General features: G+C 38.0%; 1 protein-coding gene across 2 annotated transcripts in view; it reads right to left on the bottom strand.

The window, feature by feature from the left end:
* LOC106870470 (fibroblast growth factor receptor-like 1) overlaps positions 1–6,371 on the bottom strand; it is a 127,043-nt gene that overhangs the window by 95,865 nt on the left and 24,807 nt on the right. The window contains exon 1 of one of the 2 annotated variants that reach the window (XM_014916574.2): positions 5,913–5,957. The exons of the other annotated variant lie outside the window; for it this stretch is intronic. The gene's annotated coding sequence lies outside the window, so the exon portion shown is untranslated. Of the gene's footprint in view, positions 1–5,912; positions 5,958–6,371 lie in introns of those variants that run through there. 2 annotated transcript variants of the gene reach the window in all.

Genomic DNA, 6,371 nt, shown 5'->3' with positions numbered 1-6,371 from the left:
TGTATATATATATATATATATATATATATACACACATACATACATACATAAAGAAAAAGAAGGAAAGTGTAAAAAGCCCCCAAAAGACTTCTTTACTCCAGAAGTCACTCTCTCTCTCTCTCTCGCCCCACACCCAGCCACATATACACGCACAAATCGACTTAAATAAGATCAACAGTTTACGTATGTACGTATGTTTGTATGACGTATGTATAAATAGACAAATATATACACATACATACAAACAGTGAGTAGCGTATACATATATGTAGATGTATATATATATATATAATATACACACACGCATATATATACTTATATATTATATACATATATATATATACATATATACATACAGATATATATGTATATATATATATATGTATATATATATATATATATATAGTATGTACATTAAAGCAGTCACCCATATACGTTAATCACTTATTTAATTACCATTAATTTAATTACCAATCAATAGTAAAAGTCATATAAATCTAATTAAGAGTGCTTAGAGTGCTAAAACACACACACGCATACCTGCATACAAACACACACGCACACACACAATATATATATGTATAAATACATACACATATGCATGTATATACATATGTGCGTTTATATACATACATATACACCCACATATATAAATACATATATATGTATGTATGTCTGAATGTAAACGCACACATATTATAGTCACAGACGTTTGGCTGTCGAAACGACAGAAAGAGTCGTCTGTTAGAGAAAATTTCTTTTTTCAGCTTGGCAGCCAATGATTCAGCCTGACTCCACTCGGAGTTTGTGGCTGTTTACTCCTCCATCACTGAATGAGAAGTAAATACGAACCTGTTTGTTGGAATACAATGATGGCACATAACGAGAAACTCACTCATTGAACACATACATACATACATACATACATACATACATGCATGCATATTAATGTTTCGTTTAGGAATAAGCAATATTAATAGCTTCATTCTTCAGAATAAAGCATTAGTCGAGTACAGAGCATTTAATAAATGAACAGGAATGTTCACTTGAAGCTGTCTGGGCGATGCATTCAGACGCAAGTGCTTCACCTTAGAGCTTCGTCGGAGCTTCTAAAATGTTCTGCATCTTATAGAAGAAACAACTGTAGACTAATGGTGGTGTTCATTCGGTAATTCCTGTTCTCTGCCATTTTATAGAGACGCGTGCATATATGCAAGATAGTAACGTTGTGCTGGTGAGTGTAGTTGTGTAGATTCTGATTCATTCAGAAACAGAAGGATAACTTGCTACTCCTATGGAAAAACTTTCGTTCTCGGTCGTCTGGATTACTGTTCCCAACTGTGGGCTTTGCTGGACGTCAAACTGGCGTTGGAACTTGAGGCAATCGAACGCCACTACACAAAGAAGATTGACTCGGTGAAACAAATGAGTCCCGGGAAAGGCTAAAAGGAACTGAAGCTCGAGAGAAGGCGTGAAAGATATGCAGTGATATACATATGGAAGGTCCAGCTCCCAACTTTGGAACTGAAAGCTATATGAACCACTGAACTGGACAGCACTGCGTATCACGAAAGATCCCGTCTTCGTCTAGAATAAGGACCCAGTACTGTAACAGCCTGGATTTTAAGGGTCTATATAGCTCTTCAATATTCAGCCAAACAACCATAGTTATTTGCGAGGTGTAGATGTGGAGGTCTTCGAAGAGCGTCTTGACAAATATTTTATCTGACGATACACCATAAAGCTAAACCCTTTATGGACGGGAAACCCAGAGTAATCCCATAAACCGGCCTTCCCCATTAAAACGTAAACTGGTCTACATCTTAGAGTGTGCCTTTCCGGATTTATGTTTTCTACAAACGATATATATATATAGAACATATATAGAACATATATAGAACATATATAGAACATATATAACATATTTATTCTTTTACTTGTTCCAGTCATTTGACTGCGGCCATGCTGGAGCACCGTCTTTAGTCGAATAAATCGACCCCAGGACTTATTCTTTGAAAGCCTAGTACTTTTGCAGAACCGTTAAGTTACAGCGACGTAAACGTACCAACATCGGTTGTCAAGCGATGGTGGGAGGACAAACACTAACACACACACACACACACACACATATGCATATATGACGGGCTTCTTTCAGTTTCCATCTACCAAATCCACTAACAAGGCTTTGGTCGGCCCGAGGTGGGAATGAACCCAGAACTATGTGGTTGGGAAGCAAGCTTCTTACCACATAGCCACTCCTGTAAATATGTATATACATAGATACAAAAGGAAAAAAGAAAAGAAGCGATCAAGGTAAGGGAGAAATGAAATGAGCATAGGATAGTGGTTAGAATGTTCGACCCATAGATGTAAGATTGTGGTTTCAATTCCTGGACCGGGTGATGCGTTGTGTTCTTGAGCAAAACACTTCCTTTCACATTGCTCCAGTCCACTCAGCTGACAAAAATGAGAAATTCTGCGACAGACTGGCTTATCATCCATGTGGGGAATATATGCGCCTCGGAATCCAGGAAACTAACCTAGAGTCTATATCATTCGGAAAGGAGGTTTATTTTTTATACATATATATATATGCAGAAGTGGCTGTGTGGTAAGTAGTTTGCTTACCAGCCACGTGGTTCCGGGTTCAGTCCCACTGCGTGGCACCTTGGGCAAGTGTCTTCTACTATAGCATCGGGCCGACCAAAGCCTTGTGAGTGGATTTGGTAGACGGGAAACTGAAAGAAGCCCGTCGAGTATATATATATATATATACCCGCACCCACTTATTGCACTTGGTATAACACTAGTGTAACAATAATTGGGTAGTGTATTGGATAGATACTATCCCTTAGTGGGTTGAATACTCAACCCCTAACTCTCTTGCTTTATATATGTATGTATGTATGTATGTATGTATGTGTGTGTGTGTGTGTCTGATCATCAGATCAGTGATCAATATTGGTTTCAAATTTTGGCACAAGGCCAGCAGTTACGGTGGGTGGTGGCTAAGTCGATCACATCGACCCTAAAATTCAACTGGTACTTGTTCCATCAACCCCGAAAGGATGAAAGGCAAAGTCGACCTCGGCAAAATTTGAACTCAGAACGTAAAAACGGACGAAATGCCGCAAAGCATTTTGTTCGGCGTGCTAAAAATCAGTGATCAATATTGAAATCATATTATGGTAAAGAGTGTCATGTAAATGGAGGAGTTACTTAATAACATAATTTATGCGGGTGGAGAAGACAGTTTAATCCATATTATATTCCCGATTAAAGCAGGGGAGATATTAATTAATTAATTAAGAAGTTAGCAATATGATGAAGCAATTTTCGACATTTGTAGTGAAATGGTTAAAAAGTTCATATCGCAGCTGGGTGGAGAGAAACTGTACGGAAGTTTGTCGGATGGATTGTACCCGTAACTGAAAAAGGGGTCTCACTATCTCATGCTGATCCTGCCAGCTCGATTGCTTTCACCTGTCCGTGGAATACTCAGTCATTTATATGTTAACTGATGGACAGATAACTGAGTTGATCCAAAACGAAATCCTCGTCGTTGAACGACGGAGATACACTCTCTTTAATATTTTAGTGATTCTGATAAGCAACAAAACGAAAGGATTCAATACGTTCTGTAGAGTGGAATCTATTTTACATATTGGTTTGACTGGGACTACGGAGTGCCGTCTTTTCTAGTTTGTTTACCTCAAACGTTGAATAAAGAGAAAATTAATGGCTCACGCAACCCAACATCGATTTTAAAAGTGTATGTGTAAAATGCAGCTATATATTTGTATCTATGCGTATGTATGTGTCCCTCTGTGTGTGTGTGTGTGTGTGTGTGTGTGTGTGTGTGTGTGTGTGTGTGTGTGTGTGATGTCTTTGAAATTTACTGAAGTTCTTTATAGAATCCAAATTGAAATATTTTTCATTTGAGCTATTCGAAGGATTTGCCAATATGAGGTGAAGTGTCTATCTATCTATCTATCTATCTAGTCATCCATCCATAAATACATATATATTGAAAGAGAGAGAGAGAGAGAGAGAGAGAGAAAAAGAGAAAGAGAGATACATCACACAAACATATACAGACATACATTAATAATTGTAATAATAATGATGATGATAATGATAATAATAATAATAATAATAATAATAATAATACATCTTTCGAAGTTTTGAGAGAAGGGATCTTGTCGATGACGTCGACCCCAGCATTCAACTGGTACTTATTTTATCGACTTCGGAGGAACGACTGTCAAAGTAGACTCGGAACGTAAAGAGAAGAAATACAATTAAACATTTTGTCCGACGCACTAACGGCTCTACCAGCTTAATGCTTTACATGTAGCTATAATTAATAGCAGTTGATATTTATTACAGATCGAGTAAAACACACTCACACACACACACACACACCTAATTATTAAGAAGGTGAGTGTGGAGTGAGCAAATTGTTTAATTACATACATTTACAATTGTTTCACAGATTCTCGATTTCAAGAGTATTACTATATTATTATTTATATAATATTTATATACAACTATAGACTATAATGATATAGCAGTACCCTGGAGATCCAAAATTGATGAAACGATTGTAAGTTCCTGCAATAAAACAACTTTTGGTCATTCCACATTCTCCTTGTTAGTTATATAAATTCTATGAGTATTCATGGATTTTCGGAAACATGATCAGTAAGAAATTGACCTCCGATTTACATTCACATCTGATAGCCTGTATATGTTATTGAGATTAATAGAGTATATATATGCGCGTGTGTGTGTGTGTATGTATGTATAGTAACTAGCACTCCGTCAGTTAAAACGATGAAGGTTCCAATTGATCCGATCAACGGAACAGCCTGCTCTTGTAATTAACGTGCACATGGCTGAGCACTCCACAGACACGCGTAACCCTTAATGTAGTTCTCAGGGAGATTCTGCGTGTCAGAATGTCACAAAGTTGGCCCTTTGAAATACAGGTCCTACTCATTTCTGCCAGCTGAGTGGACTGGAGCAACGTGAAATAAAGTGTCTTGCTCAAGGACACAACGCATTGCCGGAAATCGAACTCACGACTTTGAGATCATGAGCGGAATACCTTCACTACCAAAAAATAAATACATACATGCATGTTAATGATAAGAATACTTGGGTAGAATCAGCTGACATAAAAAAAAAACAATGAAATCATTCACGGAAATCTCTCTCTCTCTCTCTCTCTCTCTCTCACACACACACATTCATTCGGCCATGGGACCCGACTTCGTTTTCATACTCTGAGTAGAGCATTAACTTTTAATTTGTAAGAATAAAAGAACCAATTAAGGGGACACCGATGTGGAGCCCCCATTTCTCTCCTCGTGGTTGATTGAACCCCATATACACCTGTATGTGGGTGTGTATAGCTTTAGCGTGGGCTGAAGGGTTGTGAAATTCTTTATCACGAAGACCTCGGATAAATTCCATTGTGAGGAATCTTAATCAAAGGCCAGCGGTCCAGCCAGGCATTCGAAGTGAATTTGAGGAAACGGAAACTATGAGGAAGCTCGCCAGTAATACAATGGTGCAGCTTTGTCATGCTCTGCTTGAGAAGTACTTCGACGGCCTATGGCAAACTCAGTCACAGATACGTTAATCCAAGTAGTTTAGCTGATCAAATACTCACTCATCGTCGAAAACAATGGAGATCCATATGATATACATAACAAGTGTATGTGGGATTGTATGGTATATATGTGTATATATGTGTATATATGGCCCTAGACAAACGAGTCTTGTATATGCATTGATGTACGTGCGTGGGTATTTATGTGTGTGTGTGCGCGCAATGTGTGAGTGTGTGTGTGAGTGTGTATGTATATGTGTGTGTACGTAGATTAAACACACAACTTTGTACTTACAGGTCGGCGAACATCTCCGTAGTGTCATGTATGTTGATGTAATGTGGAATGTTAAAGTAAGGGAGTGTGTATAAGAGGAGAATGAGAAGAAGGAAGAAGAGTAGGAGGAGGAAAAGGAGGAGGAAGAAGAGTAGGAGGAGGTGAAGGAGGAGGAAGAAGAAGAGAAGGGTGCAACAGGGCCCACCCCGATCTATACCGCACCCAGAAAAGATGGGTGTCAGCTTTTAACACTGATGTACACCAATGGTTAGCGGTAGTTGATGGACAGCTGATATACACTCTGGTGTTAGATGTATATTGCATTCACACGTGCTGTACTTAACTAGGTTGGAATATATACAGTGTAGATACACACACACACACAAACATACACACACATCCATATAGTGTAGCTAAGCCATAATTATATATACTGCAGATATTTATATATATATATATATATATATATATATATATACA

The sequence above is a fragment of the Octopus bimaculoides genome, chromosome 14, assembly GCF_001194135.2.
Source record: "Octopus bimaculoides isolate UCB-OBI-ISO-001 chromosome 14, ASM119413v2, whole genome shotgun sequence".
Taxonomy (NCBI): domain Eukaryota; kingdom Metazoa; phylum Mollusca; class Cephalopoda; order Octopoda; family Octopodidae; genus Octopus; species Octopus bimaculoides.
This window is presented reverse-complemented; position numbering and strand designations above follow the sequence as displayed.